At 37.2% G+C, this 21,959-nt stretch overlaps 1 protein-coding gene across 10 annotated transcripts in view; it reads left to right on the forward strand.

Moving 5' to 3' along the window:
• The window catches only part of rg (A kinase anchor protein rugose), a 389,200-nt gene that overhangs the window by 16,895 nt on the left and 350,346 nt on the right, over positions 1 to 21,959 (forward strand). The gene's annotated exons all lie outside the window — the stretch shown is intronic.

Below are 21,959 nucleotides of genomic sequence, written 5' to 3' on the forward strand. Positions count from 1 at the left end.
TCCTTTAATTGGCAGTTGGTTCTTACAAAAGTATAATGAATGCTAACAATTAGTGAGTTACCATGTAGCCGATTAGACGTGCTCTTTACTGTTATTAATCATACAAGAATCACGTGATATCGATCGGTCATCGTCGTATGAGCCCTTGTACGATTAATGGTCCAACTTATCTGACAGCGATTGATTAAATCTCATTGTTTCTATTCCATCATTTATAAAACATGCCATTAATGTCACATTACAGGTTTGTGTTTTTAAAAAATACAAATGAGAGAAAGGATGGCCGCAAATAGGAGTACCTTGAGGGAAGAAAGAGGGAAGTTCCTTGTTCGATAATCCTCGACAACATTCGCTGATTATAGATATCGGTATATCCTAATATCGGTATTGTCTGCTCAAGGAGGCAAGAAAACTCCGTCAAACAGGGAGAGATAACGGAGCATAAATCGTTGCCTCTCGTTGTCGAAATCGAAATGGACGGCGGTAGTTAGTAGCGGAAAAATGAAGGGACTATTGAACGTTCAGCCTTTGCTTTTCAAAGTCACGCGGGGTGGGAGGGGCCTATTGGCATTACGCGAAACGAGATATCCAATAACTTCGTTTTTCACAATTAACGAAGCGCGCGTTTCAAAGGATGGTCAGCGATGCGTAAGCTTCTCTGATGACGATACTCGCACGCCAATGTTCAATAACGTGCCATTACTCGAGAATTCGATCCTGTTGTTTCAATGCTCGAAACGCCGCGCCGTGCCGCAGCGCGCGCCGTCGTGTATATTTGCTAGTAGAGTCTCAGAATCATACCGTATATGCCGCAAAACGTGCTAACGTACCATTGTTTCGTAACGGAATAAAAATTGACGATAACGTTTTATCGACGCTTTTGCGACATAAATACATATGTACACGTACCATATAACACACAATATACGCAATATTCTCTTCTCGAACTTTTAATGTTGTATGTATTTATTGTGTTTTGTATTGTGAAATGTACTTTTTATTTTATGTAATAAATTGTTTGAAAAAAAAAACGAATAAATAATTATATATTATTTTTTTTCATTTATGTAAATCGATACGGTTAACCCAAAAAAATTTATAAGATTCAGTTGTTTTCTTTTGGCGTCTCAATGATCTGGATTTCCCAAAATTTATAAGATTGAAAAAGAAAATACACCACGAGCTAATATATACATTTACCTGCGGAGAGCATGTTCGCAATATTCAAAGAAATAGCTATTTTTACACTTTATGGCAGAAAAGAGAAGTATTTCTTATATCTGTGTAAATCTCTTCGCCTAAGGGTTGCACCCCGAAAATATGTGTATCGGAGTTTAAAGGATTTGGCAGAAGAATTGTGACCAATGCCACAGTGCAACGGCAAAAGCTTCTGGCGTGGGTCCATCTGCATTTATCGTGCACTTTTCGCCGTTTAAGGTCAACGACTGGAGAGTTCATGCAGGTATATCCGCAACGGTGCATCGGTCGTATATTATGGTTTAGTTCGAAAACACGATGGGAAGCAATTTTTTGAAGCACCTCAGGAGGTTCGAGCTTAATAGATATTTTAGAGCGTTTGGAGCCGCCTGTGAAACCTCGAGATCATCGACCCCTTTCGCAGGAATTTCGAATTATCGTTTATTGCGAATATAACGGCATTTCGCGAGACAAAAATGGCTAGAGTAACATAGAATAGATTCTATTCTATTGGATATCGGGGCCGATGCTCTTATTAGAAAAGTTGCGTTCAATGTCGCTGCAACGAACGTCGGTGGAGAAGCGTTTGGCACATTTCCAGGTGAACTCTCCACGGAAACTTTCCCTCGCTCATACGTTTTAAAATTTCAAGGGTTCCTTGTCGAATTACAACCTTTAAAAAATTACCCCTTTCACATCATTTGATTAATTTTGATCTCATCGTACATTATACGTTGCATTTCTAAAGGGAAGCGCTAATCTCTATAGAATTGTTTATAGAGATATTGACTAATAACCAGAGGAATCACTTCTTCGACAGTCGTGAAATCAATACAGGAAGAGGCAAGAAATTCGTTTTTCCACTGTTGCGTTTTCTGAATCGGCCAGGGCAGGCCATCGCAACGTGCAAGCTTTTTGCAAAGTGTTCTTGCGGCGATTCTGTCGGACTTTCATACGGTTCACGTAGCGTAGAAATGGGGATCAAAGTCGATAGCACGAAGCCTCGAGTGATCATTATTTATACCCGAAGAGATGCCATGAAAAGACGAGTGTGTCCGAGCATAAAATAGGGCACGTGACTCGGCAAATGCTTCTAATGACACCACAAGATCAAACAAAGTATCCTGAAAGATCACACAAGGAGACTTGATTTAATTAAACCACAATTCTTCGAATTACGCAAAGCCAGAGTGCAATGATTGTAATATAAAGATGTCTTTAAATTGTAAACAACAGGAATTATCTTCATTTTTTGGGATACTTATTTCTGTGATCAGTTAGATAACTTCGTTTAATCATGTCCTACATTTCATGGCGATACGAGGTTTTTTTTCCATTAAGAAATTGTGTTTAAAAATCACGCGTAATCCGACAATATTCTTAAAGCTTTTGTGGAAATTTCTATGACATTTACGGTGTCCTTTTCCCGTGCGTATAATGTACGTTAACTTTGAGAAGCTTTCTAACGAAAGTTTTCTAACAAAGAAACTTGAAGAAGACCTTGTTTGCTAAGGTTTTGTGGGGTCGGTAAATTCGACCACAGAATTCTAAAATTTGAATTTCAAAAAATAATTTGATTATCGTAAAATTTTTAGGAAATTCTTGGTATTACTGAGTTTAAGTGTAACTTGGAAGTATTCTAATTTCAAACGGATAGTAACCTTCAATGAAGGAAAATCTAGTATCAATGGAATACATTTGGAAGTCAGTTTGGAAATCAATTGTGTAACTGTAGTATAGGTGAGCTTCAAATAAAGCGAAACTGGAAATTCAATGTTATTTTGTAATTAAAAATTTTCTAAAATCGAATTTTACGACAATCAGATTTTTTGTAAAATTCTGTCCGCCTTATTGGATTCACATTTTGAATTTTTTTATTTTTGATCGTAGATTCAAATAAAACATTATTAAACTACCCCATAGGTTAGATTTCATGGAAATCAAATGACTAGTTTATAAAATAACAGAGAATGATCTCAAATAGGGTCGCTTGTCTACAAAGGATAAATACTTAGACCCGATTACGGGTAAAGTGATGAAATAAAAAGTTATTGCATTCCGCGCGATTTACGTACAGGTACGATAAAAGGGTCCATACAAGAATGTCGATGGAATCTGTGATAAAGGTATCTGCGCTCTCCTCAGACCTCGCTTTGTGTCTTGGTGTAATTTCTTGTCTGGTTAAATCGAGGGCATTAATAATACGACGATATGAAAGACATTGCGCAGAAGTTGTGAGCAAGGATGTCGTTGAAGTGAATTGCAAGCGTCGTTGCAAATGGAAACACCATTTAGTTCTCTTGCGCACTATTTATTGCCGGTAGTATACGCTACAAGCCATTGCTGGATTATAGAAAATAATTGCAGGCAGGTAGCGGTTATTTTTCTAGAAATCTGTATCCGGTATCTGTTGTGCAAACTTATCCCAGATCCTCCAGCCATTTGTCTTTATACATAGAAATATTCGATTTGCGTCCACGTTGCGTTATGAAAGATTAATCAGTGTGTTAATATTTGTATAAAATAATAATTAATAAAACGAACGTTTCGCGCATCGATATCGCTGACATATCGTATCTCGAATATTAAACCATCGTGTCATATGTGTGAACAATAATTTATTCAGATCACATGCACCGACCTTCCATGAGAATTCGACATATCCGGGCGTATTCAATTAATCATTTTACGGAATTTATGTAAAATGATATCTCTGCGAAAATATTTATTTGGCGTATTCGCACCGCTATGCGCTCTGATGGATTACACGGCACGGTGTTAAAATCCCGCCGAGTGAAGATTCCGGGCTCCGATAAATTATAGCCCTTTGTGCAAGTTATCCAGGAACTACTGTTCGGAAACAGCGCCCTCGTGAATTATGGCGGACACCGTACGTCAATACTTTAAACGACAGATAATTTACTTCTTTCGTGGTTTTGATTACGGAGTGGGAAAGGAGTTATAGGGACGTGTCCCCAGTGCCGTCCCATTTTTACGCCTTTCCAATTTCCGGAATCGACAGATCGTAACTTTCCCGCCGCGTACTAGGTACAAAATTGCTGTCCAATGATGAAACGGTCGTGGGACGACAATGCATTCCACCTTTCGAAATCATCATCGAAATTTTAGAGCGATAATACATCAGAGAGCGTAAAATGAAATAACGTAACTAATATTATCCCATAACTCGAAAGCAAGAGATGTGTATATATATATATATATATATATATATATATATATAAATCGGTTGCCCTAGTTTCAAGATGTCGATATTACGACAACGTAGCAATAAAGTATAACCGGACGTTTTAAATCATCTTTCGTCTCTCAAGAAAATATTAGATAAATGTCTCGCAACACTCGCTCGGCCAGATACAGCGTCTTGACGTAGTCCATTGAGGAACCGTGTAATCGCTTTCCGAGTGCGGAAGCTCGACTCTCGACGTCGCGCGGAAACGGTTTGACGATACGCGGGATACTTCCGCCGTATACACCGCACTCGAATTTACGATGTAAGGAGATTTCGATGTCGCGCGCATAGCGCCAGACTGATATATGCGATGCACCGGCTGTCGGCCGGATAATATTTCGCGAAGAGGAAGAGACACGAGAGAAAAAGCAGCGCGGGCAAATATTCTGCTCGCGGTACGCGACTACACGTACGTAGATTGGCGAGACACGAGATTATTGGCATTGCTGTCGATCGCCTGTACAGTGTACGCACACGAGGTGCAAGGTTACGTTTGCCTAAAAAAGCGAGAGCCGCGTGTCAGAGACGTATCTCTCACGTCGAGAAATACGTTTCTCTCTCGCGTGATTCGTGCGGGCTTGGTAAGTCCGAGGGTGCGGAAACGGCCGGGATTTCATTCCAAAGACTGATGAGGAATGGCGCCATGCGGAGGAAGGTAAAGCTCTCTGCTGCTAAATTCCGGTACGAAGACGCGGAGCCTTTCAAGTCGCATCCCTCCCAAATAAGCCTTTTGCATCGGCACGAACTCCGGGATCGCGGGCACGCAAGTAAGCGTGAATAAGCGTGCTTGTTCTCGAAGTAATTATTGCTTATCCCAGATACACTGTTCGCTCTCTTCGTCATTTACAAACTTCCTAGACTGCAATTGCTTATCCCTTTGTCAGTTAAATACGTGATTAGATCTTTTATGTGTAACAAACCATACGATCTTAACTCTTTCACGGACAATTTTTTATGAAATTACTTTTGTGAGATATAATTTTTATTTAACCCCCGGGAATAGACATTTAATTTTTATAATCACCTAGATTTTTATACCTCCGTTAAAATCAATTGGTTTTTTTTCTCTTCAATGTCCGAATAGACATTTATTTCATTTTAAGTGTACTTTTTTTGAACATTTCTAAAAAAAAAATAGAGATGTTAATTAAAATACTTTTTTATTGCGGTTTTTCGATGGAATTGCACATTTAAAGATTCGTAAAAAATAATTAATAAAAAAGAAAGAATATGTTAAACAATATCTATACAAAACAATATTTTACAATTTATATTTTGTTGCAATTAAGGTATAAAAATATCCCAGGTAACTGTATCCGGCTTAAAAAAATTACAAATATAAGTAATAAATATAATTTTAGTTATAAAAATTATAGATTATTTTCCATTTTACCATCGCGATACTAATGATGATCTGATATTGAAACGTCTATATGTAATTTTACAATTATTATATGTAACGAAGTTGAATAGACTTCTTGCGAAAAAGATCCTGCGGAGATTTAAATGCTCTTTATTATTTATTAGTTTTAATTTGTAAAACTCTTATCTTTTTATTTTTATAGATTTTCTTATTTAGAAAAAAAATATATTAAAATCTTAAGGGAAAAAAGAATAAAAAAATGGACTCTAGGAAAATATAATTATTTCATAAAACAATTTTATAAAACATTTTCAATGCTCTCTTTAAATATTCTTCGATGATTTACATACAATACTCTATATGGTTTTTCGTATTTAATTTGATATTCGTTCATACATGATAAGACTCTTGCTTAATTAAACATTCTGCAATGCTTCCTCGAAATTTGACCAGCTAATGGCGTACGCTAATTAAATACCCCATGCACGAATAATCGGGCATTAACCGAAACGCGCTTACGATGTGATATGACTGAAAAGTGAATCTTGCATGTGGAATGCGGCTGCGGATACGGGTCTAGTTAGACACGAATAGCGGAGGAAATGTTACATGCTTCGTGTGTACACATTAAACCCTCCAGCCAGCGGCTGATCGATCGTGAAAGGCACACACGGAACGGAACTGACCGTTGATGTCAGCCGAATGACAAGACGTGCATTTCGCTCGTGCTCGTTGTAAAGGGATTCGTGGACGGTCGGGTCCTTTGAGTTGCGGAAATTCCAATTTCACGCTGCATCGCGACCATCGAATCACGGCATCGCGAACACCACTCGGAGAGAGAGAGAGAGTATCAAAAAACAGAAACATTTCATTCTACGTTGTTGTGCGCAAAACGTACGTCGCGTCGCGTCGTCTAGCCGAAGATGCATTTGTCGACGCAGAAAATCTCGTCGTGCACATACGATCGCACGGCGCGGCGTTCCGTCTCGAGAATGTAGCTTGCGAGCTTTCCGAGCAACGTCGCCCATTCATGCGCGCGACACATGCCACAGTTGTCTATCGGTACAGGCAAAGTTGCACCGCGACGGGAAAAAGTTCGACACTCCCTGTATGAGTCGCGATAGCTGCAAACAAACATGAGACACAAATGCGGCTTTCAGCGTCTCACGTTACGCAGCATATTCTTCATTCAGACGCGACCATTAGAGAACGGTGCGAAAAATCATATACACGATCGTCACCACGTTTCCCTCGCGGTCGTTGACTCGGCCGAGAGGCAGAAGATGCAGCTTCTCCGAAAGTGGAACTCACATCATCTAAATAAATAAGCTGTTTCCCGTGTGGTGCGGCCCGGCTGAAAATTTTACGAAGTGCACAACTTCATCTCGAAATTTCAACGGGATCGATTCGACGGCTCGACCCGGCCGGAATTTGGGACACATGCATGTGGAACCGCAAATTGCCCATCGTGGGACCGTATCGTATATACGGTCGTACAAAAGCACAGGTCGATGTAAATGTAATGTAAAAGCCATTACGAAAGTCGACGAAAGATAAACCGAAGAGAAATGAGCCACAATCCAGCCTCATTATCTAACGAAAATGTTATTCTTTTTTTGCATCCGATTCTCTCCAGAGATAATTTTATTTCCGGAACGCCAACGATGTATAATGTTAAAATTAAAGCGCGTTAAGAGATTTAATTTTCCGACGTTTAATTTAGTAGCTTACGTGATTTTATTAATGCTAGATATTATATATTTGAGCTTTACATTAAAAGCCTTCACTCACACCCACATTTCAGGGCTCGTCTTTTGCAATTCATGCACGCAAGGATATTCTAAGAATGGATTTGGACACGGAAATAACCCGCGAAACGCATAACTTTTGCAAATTAATGGTTTTTGTATCAAATGAAAATATGTCTTTATATTTAGTAAATATTTAGGTGGTACTATTCAAACAAACGATCTATTAAAATTTAGTACATTTTTTCCAATATGAGACTAACGCGTTCACTTTTTTAGCGCCATCCAGTGGAGAAGGTAGTGGCTGCACGCGTGGTGTTCTTGTAAGCGCCAGGTGCAGCTTCCGACAAAAAGCTCTCTGTGCATAATGCAAACTTCAACTGTACCGAGAATTTCATTCGTCTGTGCGCACGTGCACAATTTTATCTTTTGCGCTTTATATAAATACCGAGACTGTCGCGCTTTTTTGAACGTATTCTATATCGATCATCGCTGTTTTTCATGACGTTTGTGGAATAGCAATTATAACGAGAAAGATCCGATGAATAAGCAGTATTTAAAGTGAAGAATACGCGCTTGATATTATAGAAAGAACTAATTGTATTAAAGTGAAAGAAATGTATTTATGCCGGTATTATTTTATGTATAAAAATAAAAGTGTAAAAAAAATATATGTATATATATATATATGTATATTCATAGATAATTTTATTAAATTTTTTATATTATACATTTAAGTTAAACGTATCAGTTAAGCCGCCTTCAATATATTCTGATTTACGAGATGAAACGTTCTTTAAATAACTGATGTCTATTGATTCGTTCAAAATTGATGTCTATTGATTCGTTAAAAAATTTTATTATCTATTCTGAATAAAATCTGTCTATATTCTCAACGACGACTTTAAATCAATTGTATTTATCAGAAGAACTGAATTCTCTATTTTAGTCATTTCCAAAATAAGACCGTGTCAGTGGAGCTCTAATTACGAAGGAGCTGCGATAAAATGAAAGTAGGTTGTCTAAAATGGCCCTGGTCCGTAATTGCGTTAGTCCTAAATAAATAACATTGTTAAACAGTATCAATATTTGTATATGTAATTAATATTTGTATACAGCTCCGTATATAGAGACGAAGCCTCATTCGATGATCGTAAAAATCAATTTTTTTTTTATTACTTTCATAATCGAGGTCATAACTCTGTCTTTACTTACAAATGAATACCCGACAAACATAGACGTGTAAGATCGAGAGATAATCTTCGATTTCTAGCGATATCGTAATAGCGGTAACGTAACGAAGGGCGTGGTAGAGTCGTTCGCGCAAATAATGGAGAATTGATGGCCGCGTAAAAAAAGAATCAAAAAGCGGGGCATGCTTTTTATTTTAGAGGTAAACGATCACGGCCGTCGCGGTCAATTGTTCTATCGAGAGATCGAATAAAACTGCTAAAAAAAATCGTTATGACTACAGATGACTGGCTAAATTCTGAACACGAGCGCTTTAACGTCGATTTATATTACCAGCACGCGCTTGTATTATTGCTACTAATTTTGGCTCGGTGTAAATATATGACTTTTAGAAAACAATAAAAATTCCACGTGCAAAACGTTTCTGCTGATACGCGAAATTTACACAACATTTATTAGAGATGATACCTGCGTTACGAAAAGGTTTAATTGCGTGAAGTATGCAGATTTCGTCCCTTTATGATTATTTATGTACGTGTATTGGTTACGTGCTCTATATACTAAGCGGTTCAATATAAAGCATACCAGGGAGCGGCCGAGCCCTATTGATTTCGAGTGAAACCGGTCAATCAGAGGGGACATTTCTTTGGCGCAAAAAAGCAACCCTTTCGCTTTATAAAAATTGTTAGAGCGTAAAAATTTCTGCCGTTTATACGATAAAAATATTGTAATATGTTTACGGTATATTACTAAAATTATAATATATTACGATATATCATTATCTCTCTGTAGACACTAAAAACTTTGTTGCTATATAAATATACAGCAGCTATATTTTATTCTCGTATTTTTTACCGATTTTATCTATTCTCTCTTTTCTCTTTTCTCTGCCAGCGTCGTTAAACGCTATCTAACTGTTAAGTTTCAGTATTTTAGACTGCTTTTAGCAATTTTCAATCTTATTTCATTTGGAAATTTGATGTCACGCGGAGCGCTTCAACGCTTGTAGTTCCACGGCGCAAACCGCACCCTTTTCACTATTTTCTCTCGAATTCAACTTCATTTCTTCGTTTTCCGGAAGTGAACGAAGTGGGGCGGTGGAAAATGCGTTACCGGTATAAATTCGATGAAGTGGGAAAGATAGGGACGGAGATAGAGATATAAAAGAGAGAAGGAAGAGAGGCCTGTGCATGTCACGATCTGTACAACGTTATTTCGACCGCCAATGCGGAAAGCTGTTATAAAATCCATCCGCTTGTAGGGTCCTTCGCGCCATGCCTTCGATTTTCCACAATGCTGTTATCGCCAATGAAAAATCGAGGCATTCGTACTTGTGAATAAATCCGGACGATAGCGAGATAATTTCGGTAGATCAATATATGAACTTTGAAAGTGGCGCAAGTCCAATTTTAGGAACGTTATATTTTGAATCGCGCAACTCGTCGGTTTCTTTGTATTTTAATAATTGAATATTGTTTTTTTCGTATATCTATGTCACTCTTGACACTCTGGCTATTTACGTTACATTCACGATATCAGTTGGAACGTGTAATAATAAAGCACTTTTTTTTTCTCTTCGCGTTTGCTGTGTCTTGCTTCTCATGTTTCTTGCAATTCACGTAAGTAAGAGTAAGTTATCGATAGAGGCTCCCTAATCTGATTAAAAGTTAAGTATAGAGGAACAGTGTTACGAGCCAGGAAGACTGCACTCTCCCATGATAAAGACATATATGCGATCTTAGATAATCCTTTGTCGACTTCCCTTCCAACAGCTCAAAAGTTAGTACGTATATATGTGCTAACTTTTGAGCCGTTAGAAGGGAAAGTCATAGTTAGTAGTACTAACTTATATGTGTGTGTATAATAAATTATATATGGAAAAAGTGGTTTTGAAGTATCCAAAAATTTAGCTAGATACAGATCTGAAAATAATTTTCTTGAGCCATCCAAATAGTTATATAAAACGTTACGTTGCCAACATTGCCGCAAAATTTTAATATTCCAGTAATGAGTTTAAGTATCCTAATTATATATATATATATTTTGATGTTTATTAAAAATTATTTTAAGATTCTTATATATAGCAAAATTTTTGGATACTTCAATAAAATCGTTCTTTCAATAAATATATAATAATATAAAAATATAATATGTATAAATTATATAAATGTGCATAAAATGTAAGATTTACCGAGTTTCAACTTCGAAAACAGAGTTAAGGAGTCTGATTCTACAGATTACCTCAATTCGCGAAAGTTGTAATGTTTTACAACTTTCCTTTGGCTTAACGACGTTATCCCGCGTCGCGGCTGTTACATTCTCAAAGGCGCAAAGTAGAACATTTCTGTCGCTAAATATTAGAAATATTTTCTTTTGATGATGTACTCGTGAAAAGTACTTGTTCAAGTGCACTTATATTGCACTTCTGCGAAAGCTAGTCGAGAACTCAAGATGGCCTGAAAAAGTAGTTTCAAGCTTCCGTTAAGCGTAGAAATTCGTGCGACACGCCGGAGGCGAAACAATACTCGCTGTGCATTTATTCCAGATATTTCGTGATTTCTTACTTGTCTGCAAGAGAGTTCCGGAGGCGCTTCTACCCGAGAGAATTTCCGACTGCATTTTACTATTTGCGATTGTAACCTCAACGGTTCGATGTATAATCCTACATTTTCTGCGCTGCGAGGAGGCGCGCCGTAGGATTTGTTAATGTAAGGGGTCCCACGAGAGGCATTCATGACGACCGAAGCCATTGCTTCGGTAAAGCTCTCGGAGGGATTTTTTAATGAACTCCATTTTTCTGATCCTGCCCTATTCGCTAAATATTTAGTGGACGGCCCTGGAGTTTCCTCAAAGACCCAGTGGCGGATTGAGCGACGACTAGCGCGGAGTAATATCTTAAGAAGCTTGATGTAACGTCGATAAAAGTTTGCATGAGAAATTTCCTAGCGATGCACTCGTGACGCATGACGGGGGTTTCTTGAGAAATTTTTCAAGGGAAAAGAGCTTCTACGCTGAATATTACCACTTTGATAACACCGATTTTCACATCCGTAACTTTCGTAATTATATTTCGTTAGAGTCTCTATTCCTTGTCATATTTTTACTACGTACGTACTAGAACATGAATAAAGGAGAAAATATATTTAATCGCGGATGGCATTAATTTCTCTAAAGTTATGCGATTACCTATCCACTTGCTAAAGTTTACTTTGTTATGTCTGTAGACCGAACCATGTATTCTCGCGATAACTTGAGGCTTCTTAGATATACAGTTGGAAAATTTATTTTAAATATAACACATTGTATCAAACGATTCATCCTACTTTTGTGTTAATTTAACAAAAGATGATAATGAATGAATATTTAGACAAATAACATAATATAGAAATAATGTGTAAAGGGCTATTAGAGCTAAGTAAGTTGACATAAATGCCAATATTATAATCATTATAAAATAATCTAAATAATTTTTTCAAATGTTTCGACCTATAATATATCCTTCTCTTCAATAAATACAAATATTGTATACATACAATTCAATTGGCTCTAATAGCCCTTTACATTTTGATACATTTTTTGAATTCGTATTTATTGGAGTCGTATGCATTTTTAATTATTTTGTAGAAATTAACACAAAAAATTTAACACTTTGACACAATTTGGAAGCAAATTGTGGAAACATATTTCTTCAGTAAAATTAACATTTATAATGTTGAATTATTACATACATTCATCTTTTATTCATTTATACTAGAATTTATCCTCGAATTTACATTTTAAAACTACATTATTTTTATGTTATTTATTTACTCAATAAAATGTGTTATTTTGACACCAAGAAATATTGAATATATCAATTTAATACAAACTATTTAAACAACATATTGCCATTGTGTTAAATTAACGCTTGAACGTGCTAAAAATTTAACACAAAATGTTAACAAAAACTTAAGTGGACCGTCTCCAACATAAATACGAAATGTTTTTGTACTGTGTGATGTCGCTCGCCGCATACTCAAAGGAATAAAGTAATCATCTAGAAGACTGCACGACCTTTCTCAAATATAAAAATATGGCCTCTACAAAATTCTCTTCGCATGGCGAGCGATTTAAAGGAAGGGAACGATAAAGAGAAAGAGGAAGCGAAGAATGAAGATGCGTGTACACACTATGTAATATGTATGCCTTGTGTGCCATCGAGATCTGTTGTCGTTCTATTGAATTTCCTTTCTCATTTGAAGCGGACGTTGATACGCGATTGTTGTTACGATCGACTGGGAGTTGTAGCTTCTACAGAGAATAACCGATCCCGATGAGATAACTGTCGATATATCCGACGCGCAGGTGTGCAGGAGGTGGTTCTCATCGCGACGTTATACTGTTCGATATTCTGTCGAGAATGCGGACCGCATTTGCATATTCTGCAGGGTAGAAGATGGTTCCCAACGGTGGTCCACTGTATACTGACCGGCACGCGAGTCAACGGCCAATTCTTCCCTTAGCACGACACTCTGCAGTAATCGCATTCAATGTTTACGTAAAACAGTATGGCGAATACCGTATAACCCGAACGGAATAAAACCAGCTGCCGTGGCCATAAAAAAAGTCGGCCGTAACCGACTTTTCTCTCGCGCCTTATCGGTTTAGCTTTGCTCGCTGGCTCCGATAAAGGACGATCGATCTATCGATCTACGACCCCGTATTGAAATGTTTAAGCGCCACCGCCATCGTCGCGCTGCGCTTCGTCGGTCTCCCAGGAAAATATCTTTCATCGATGTGTCCCTTTGAAACCGCCCAACGATCTATCTTCCTTTGAGTTAACTCTCTCATGACCATGCGCGTCGCGGCGGATTTCACTGAAATTCGTTCGGCTCCATTGTTATTGCTACCGTCGAGACGCGAGCAATTTACATGAAATTTCCAATCTCGTGACAAGCTATCGACGGAACAAACGACGGAACGTCGACATTAATACAATTTTACAGAGGATTGTTTGGCGATGTATTGCACAATGAGAGATATCAACGTCACTGCACGGAAGAAGCGGTACAATGAGATGCCAGATGCCAGCATGACGGATTGCTCTTCCCACGCGTTTCCTCGAGATTATCAATTTCCATCTTCTCTCGTTTTCGCTCATAAAATCTCGGGCTGCCTCCCATTCCTCCCGGCTGTCGGCGACGCGACCGCCGCTTGTCTCGTATTAAAATGTCGTTCGTTTTACTGCGCGTGTATCCTACCCTGAGAGCCCGATAAATTCACGGATGCACCCTCGGGATCGTAAAGCAGCTGGTCTGGCGACGCCGCGCCGTGCCGCTTCGCGTCGCACGACGCGTTTCCCAACCGAGGGAAACGAGAGAGCAATCTGTTCCTCGATATTTGCCTACAGTTAGAGGCTTTCGTCGACTAGAAGGAAATCCTACTAGCGTCGCTCCGCACGACCAGAGATTCGAAGCACGTTTTGTATAATTGGGGGCGAACGGAGACGGCGACGTGGCATGATGGGAAGCGTTCCAAGGACGAAGAACACTCACGTGAAATCAAATGTGTTTAATCGAGTCACAATCGTCGTCGTCGATGCATAGGTTCATCCAGTCTTCAGCTACGAAATTGCATTCCTTGTTGATAGATATTTATTCACTTTGCTTCTCGTTCGCGCAAACAATCGGTTGATAGCAAACGCACCGTCAATGCGAGTTTCAATTCCACTCGACGAGTGCTCGTTATTACGTTTGCCGCTTTGAACGAACGTCCTGCTGTGTCGCGTCGCAATGTCGCTTCGCGTCGCGTCGCGTCGCGTCGCGTCGCGTCGCGTCGCATCGCATCGTGCGGGCCGCAATTGAATCATAATATGCAATTAGAGCGACTGAAAAGCGATAAGCAGGGCTTATTGACGGCCTTTGAGAGCTTTTAATGGCGGCCGTGTAATCGACCGTGTACCGTCGCTAAACCGGCGCCGCACCTACGCTCTCCGAGCGGAATGTGTCACGAGCGTATAGAAAAAGCACCCCTTCGACCAACGATGCACGAGGTAGGGTCATTCAGAGTCGCGCACCAGCGGGGTTGACGTGGAAAACACAAGTGCGCTCCTCTCATTCGCGCCGCCGCCGACGCGACGTCTTTCTTCCGCTTTATTCCGTCGTTGCTCCTATTTCGCCTGGTCTCTGCGAGACGGCCGCGTAAAATACGACATTGCGCTGCATGAAATGTTGGCATACGACCTACGCTGTATTTTTGAGGAGAGGAGGTTTAATATTCGTCCGACCAAGATAGATGGCGATGCCGTCTTGTCGTAAAATTATTCAAGCGCCTGCGGTAAGCAATGGCACGCATCTCGCGATAATGAGATTATCTTGAAACGGAGAGACCAACGAGGAATTTTATCAAGAATTTTATGCTAATTTTATATCTCTCCTCCGCTGTCACGATATCTCGAACGCCTGACAGTTGGAATTACAGTTTATAATAATTCCTCGTCATTCCGTGATATTTCGTGATATTTAATAGTATCGTGTAAACTAAATTTTATCGTAAACTGAGATACATCGTTTCCTTTGTCACTCGGAGAGCCGTTTTCAATTTATTGGTTCACACGTGAACGGTGAAGCTACTAATTTCGTTCACAAGCTCTTAGGTTACCAGCGATCGTCAATAGAAATTTCATCTCGGAAATGAAAGGGCGTTCGTCTTTCCTACATGAAAGGATAAGCTGAGTTGGAAGCCTTCGGGTATGATGACGGATAATGCAAGCACCGGGAACGTCCCGATTGTACGTTCCTTTTCACTTCGGTCGTCACGAACGGATACTAATAGCTCCGCGTAGAATGATCCTGTATCTCCGGCTAAACGCCAACTACGTCGTCCATGTCGACATGCATCTCGTGCGTAATGCAATTAATTCGACACCCTCGTACCACGGGAAAATCCCGCGCAATTTACTTCTCGCTGCTTAAGAAAATCTGTTTGCATTCGTGCCGTAGAAATCCTGTTTCATCTCTGGTACACTCTTAATCCGATGTTCGCCGTGACGGCCAAGAAATGTGGATATCTCATGTGATATTAATAACCATCCACGAATTGCACTCGCGCAGTTCCGCCAAGGGCTGGATGATGCTTTCATAATTAGCAGCTACATACCTCTTCTATCTCGAAGAATCCCTAAGGAATATTCCTCCGTATTTGTACCTTACGCAATGCAATGCACATCTAATCTCCTCTCCTCGCCGTCTGGGAAGAGCAGGAGTAAGTTGTTAACTATACTAATTTGAAATACAGAACGTTCGCCTTTTCTTCTCGTGACGATGCAATTTGATTAACGTGGACCGATAACGCCAACGCTTTCTCAGGCACAGGGGAGAACGGAAGTCGAACGGTCGGCTTTGGTATATTCAGAGATTACGCTGAAATACAAGGGGCTAAAAAGAAGGAGATAGAAAGAAAATAAAAACTTTCAACGCAAATTCGTTTTCTTTATACCGCAGCAAAACTGCAGATTGTAAGATTTCAAAGAGTAGGCGTTGGCTATGTATGAGAATCAGCAAAAAACGTAAAACCCTACGCTCTAAATAGATAGGATCGTACAGCAATGACGTCTGTTGAAAAGTCATTAGAGAGGTGTGTAACCAGGACACCAAGATTCTACACCATTCTTCATGATTACAGTAATCCCTCCTTTCTTGCCGTTGACGCATGACGTTCCTTGTGTGCGAGTATCCGGACCAGCGTAGCTGAGTCAGACGCCAAGTTGGACCAAGTCAGAGACGCCTTGGATTTGTCTTGCATGGGATAATCGCGTGATAACGAGAAAATAACAGTAATGTAATGTACTCTCTTGAAATTAACAGCGCAAATTAAATAACGCATTGTTTGCGTTTAAAGTCACGTAAACAGTAAACATGCAAAACTTTTAACTTCGCGATATATGAAAAAGATTGTGAAAAATAATTTAAAAAATAAGAAACAAATAAGGGCTAATGAGAGTTTTTTGCGCGCTTGTTAGTGCGAAAATAAAAATCGCTTATTGTCGAAAAATATAGTATAAATTAGTTACGCATAAAAATAATTTATACAAAAGACAAAGATTGGTTTTAAATAAAATGATAATTATGTCTCTTTGAAATAATACCGCACGAAGTAACGTAATGTTAAAATGAATTATACCGCATATTGCATGGCACTGCGGTGCCATGCGTTATGTCCCATGAGATACTCGTAATTACAACGAGATACACCTAATTATGAGGCAATGCGAGTTTATGGACTCTAAAAATAAACGCGATGTCCCAAAACCCTCGACACTTTTTAATGATAAATTAAGCAATGAAATTACTATCGGTATATTAATCTAAAATTAATTTACAGGACAAGCTATTAAAAGAACGCATTTTTCAAATTGAGATATTAAGTAAGTTCCATTCTTTAGCTTTTTATAAACCATATTTGCTTCTCACGATATTAATGTAAACTAAGGTACGGAGTAGTATAAAAAAGATCGTAGAATAAAAAAATGTAAAGTTTAGATTAGACAATAGTAATATATAATAATTTTATGATTAATGTATAGGATTGCAACAAAAGTTTGTAGCGTTTTATTTGTAGCATGTCTACATGTTTAAACAAAATTTGGCAATTATACCATTCGTCCGAATAAAGTTTTAGCTTTAAGGATCTGTTTTTTGAACTGCGATACGATAATCTTTAACGGGGTTATGATCAATAAAAGTCAAAATGCTCCTTTTATTTAATCCGTTAATAACTTAGTAACAAAAAATCTTAGGAAGATTTTTAAAAAACAATTTTGTAGAGAAAACTTTAACGATAGAAAATCGAAAATTTTCATAAGTATCTTTTGGGCACGTCCACAAAGTGAAAAAAAATTTCTTACTTCGTCCAGCTCTTAGTTTTCTACATATAAAAATTATTAAACAAAAACTTAAAAGACATAGTGATTTTTCAAAAGTACAGACTATAAGCTTTAAAATTCTTTTTTTTTTTAATTTAAATTTTGCTCGCTTTTAACAAAGTTGCTTGAATGTTGAAGTTTGTAATCTTATTATATGAATAAAAATTTTTGTTTCAATAGATTAAAAATAAAATGAAAAAGATTATGACGTATGATAAGAAAGGTAGATATATAATAGGATTAGGTTCAGATAATAATAACATTTTGATAGCGGATTGTCAGTTAGCCAATAAGCATTAAGGTATAGATGAATGTGTGTGGCTAAATGAAGTTGTAAACCAAGTCCCTCCTTGGCTTTGTAGAGTGAAGTAAATAAATTTCTTTTTCTATTTTCTTCTCACGAAAACAAATGTATGGTTTCCGGATACTCCTTAGTGAATTACCTGTGATGATTCTACAATTCTTCTGAGAAGATAAGGCAGATACCATTCTATGGTTTTCGTGTATCGGCAATGCCCATTTTATTGTGCAGTTTTACCGTATCATTTCAAGCATTTTCGCTATCGAAAAACGCTGTAAAAGCCAATATATTTTTAAAAAGAAGAAAATATACTTTCAAGAAGGGTATTCATGAGTTTCTCCTTCATAGGTCTTCCTTTCCATTTCGGGTGCATCGAATGGAAGCGGAAACTCGAGGTATGAAGGATTCGTAAGCTTGACTGCCAAAACTTGGATTTTATTATACGTGCATGGAGTATTCAGACATTCCTATAACTTCGGCGGGTCTAAATTTTATCGCCTACTTTCCGAACACGCGAATGAACTCATCCTGCAATTTATGCGGTTGCGTTATTCTGGGTATTGATTATGTAATTCTTTCTCTAGAGTGGAAACGTGAAAAGTGAACATTTTTATGTATGTACGTACGTACATACACACACACACACACACACACACACACACACACACACACACACACACACACACACACACACACACACACACACACATATTTTCATTTTTCACATTTTCGCCCTAGAAAAAAGTTAAATGATTGACTCCCTGAATGGTAAATTATTATTAATGGCGTTCTTCGAAATTATATTCGAAATTTATTTCTAACAGATTATCGTTAATTCGTATGGTCACAAAGTTCTCCATTACTTTATCCCGGTAGCAACTGATAAATATTTATGTACATGTTAATTATAGGTAAGCTGGTTGTCAAAATGAGATAAATTGCCAATAGCGGTTTAATGTTCATTAAACGCTATAAATCATATACGGTCATCATATGTATAGTGCAAAATTAGATTGCACGCAAATATGATTAAAATAACTTTTGGGTAACATGCTTTTCGTTAATTCACCGGGCAGCAGCCATTGATCCAGGATTCGTTAAAAAACTTCCTATGTAACAGCTTATCAAAAAATTATGATATATCTGAATCCTCTATGTACAATTATTTTCACTGCGAAAACGTTTCATCATCATATATAGTTGGAAAATTTAAACCGTTCCACATGTAATTTAAATAGCCCATTCAAATTTTTGTGTTAATTTAGCGCAAGATGAATATGTTAGATATTAATAGTAACATAAATATTATGTAAAAAGAATTGATGCAAAAAATGTAATACTGATACAATTTGTAAACAAACTGTGGAATATTTTTTTCAGTAAAATGAATATTTATGATATGTCAAATTCATATACGTATTTATTTTATTCATTTATCTTAAACGTAAATTCTATTTTAAAATACATTATTTTTATGTTATTTGTTCATTTATTCCCAAATTATTATTTTGACAACAAAAAAAATTTTAATATTAATTTAACACGAAATTTTAATAAACTTGAATGGACCATTTCTAACGCAAATACAAAATGTTTTTTTACTGTTTAATATATCTCATATATTAAAAAAATATTTATTAAAAAATTATAATAATTGAATACTTGACATTCTAAATACTATCGTGTCTTTCTTGATATTTTTATTTAATCATTTATGAATATATATATTTCGAGGAGATTATATATAAATCATGTTCGATATTTTGATGTAATATACTTGTAGCCGCAGAAATCGTCAATTTCACGGGACGAGTGTTGACTTGAAGTGACAGATAAGCGAACGGTCGCGGGTAACGTCGGCGAGAGAGACTCTTTTTCACCTTTGTTTGCCGGATCGTGACTCGGGACCATCACGTTCGGAATCATTTATATGGAAGATGTATGTGCCCACGCCGACGTATGTATCTTTCATAGACGGAGCCTCGCGCGCGAACGACTTCGCGTTCCTCCCCGATTTCGAGCGAGCTCTTTCGCGAAATAATATTGATCTACGACCCGTCGAAATCTCTAGCGTCGTCTTGACGAGCAAGTATAAGGTCCACCGGGTGTCTCTCGTCTCGTCTCTGATTCTGAAGCCGCAAAGAACTTTATCCGATGAAAGTTCCTCCCAACCCCGTTCGCCTTCACCACCCTTTCTTCTATGGGCGCGAACGGAAGGATTTTGATAAGTCCCTTTCGCGGCTTTCGTCGGGGACTCGTAGAATCGGCAAACACTAATCTCACGTAGTCCGTTCACGAAAACCGTTAGCTGGGAAAAAGAAGACTTATCTAAAAGGGCGAGAGTTCGTACGAGCAAATGCGCCGCGTGATCCTCGATGTTTGCCGATATTTTCTCCGCGTGTGTTATATGTTACATCCCTTCGTGTGCCTTATGTATAATTTTCACGATGCTGTTACACTAATAGCTGTTATTTTGTACACCACCGAAAAATACGAATCGCTGTAATAAAACTAATGGTTATTACGATAATCTGTGTGGCTTACCTACCTAAGCTTTGTAACTTTTCTTTTCCGTTTTTTTGCGGAACCCAAATTGAAAACTGATAATCAGATTTAAAAGAGGAAACGTTTCTGAACATTAAAAAAATGTGAGACGTTTCCAAATATTTACATAGGTACGGTAAAAATTTTAAGGAAAAGCAATATTTAGATCAGATTTATATACTTAATATGATTTAAATGTTGTTTTTTATTTTCACTGCACCTATGTAAATATACATATGTATGTAACCAATGTGGTTTACCTATATTTTATTTAAAAATGTTAGAGAAATGAAAAATAAGATGAATCAATGTTACTTTTATATGATTACAAGTTTAATACATTGACATATAAGAATAAAAAAAACATATAGACATAAAAAAACTATTTTCTAAACAATCTACTTATTTATTTATCTCTACGAGGCAAAATTAGAATCCATGGTTTTGGAATAATAAAAATAGCAAAAAACAATCGATGTATGTATATACACTCAGTACGCCTAAATTGGCCATACTTATAATTCTATATTATAAAAAATTTCCTCTCTTTGGTTATAAACAAAACGTTGTTAAGAAAATTAACTAAACGCATGAATATTGTAAAGTATGAGGTAACTAGACCGTATAGTTCAGTTCGTAAGGCCACAGAGTCAAAACACCCTATTCGCTGTTTGTAGTAGGTAATTACACAATTTAACAGATGGCAATAGTAGTTTGTACAGGTTGTCTGTCTGACTCGAGTGCAGTTTATTGCTCAATTTGTCCATTCTGTTATCGTCAATAAAACCATATGCAGAATGTCATAGTCGTGATGTAACATTTCATAGGTAAATAATTATTTCTACCAATTACTACCAAAAAATAGTTATTAATTTTAGTAGTTCATGCTATTGTAACTCTATATTCATATTTTATAACATATATTTAATTTATATTTTTGTTACAACGTTTTATTTATAATCAAACTAAACTAATAAAGAAAACTCTTTGTAAGAACCAATATGGCCAACTTAGGCATACTGAGTGTGCAGATATTAATTGTAACATTTTTTGAGGGATTTTCGTTATTCCAGATGATGGATTTTAATTCATCCGCTAAACATCGTGGAAATAAGTGTATAAATAGATAAGTAAGGATATAAGTTCATTGTTTGGAAAATAATTCTTTGTGTATTCTATGCCAATAAATCTATTAATATGTTAAACTTATAATCTTATAAAAGTAACATTGGATCATTTTATTTTTTATTTTTCTAACTTTTTTACGAAAAAAAAGGAAATATGTACTTAGGTTATATCATCCGCGAAATGCTACTTCTTTTTTAATCTTTACTGTACCTACATAAATATTTAAATGTCTCATATTTTTTATTAACATTCAGAAATGTTTCCTCTTTTGAATGTGACCATTAATTTTTAATTTTAGACTCAGCAAAAAATTACAAAAAATTGCAAAGCTTACA

The sequence above is a fragment of the Trachymyrmex cornetzi genome, unplaced genomic scaffold (genome assembly GCF_001594075.2).
Source record: "Trachymyrmex cornetzi isolate Tcor2-1 unplaced genomic scaffold, Tcor1.1 scaffold227, whole genome shotgun sequence".
NCBI lineage: Eukaryota > Metazoa > Arthropoda > Insecta > Hymenoptera > Formicidae > Trachymyrmex > Trachymyrmex cornetzi.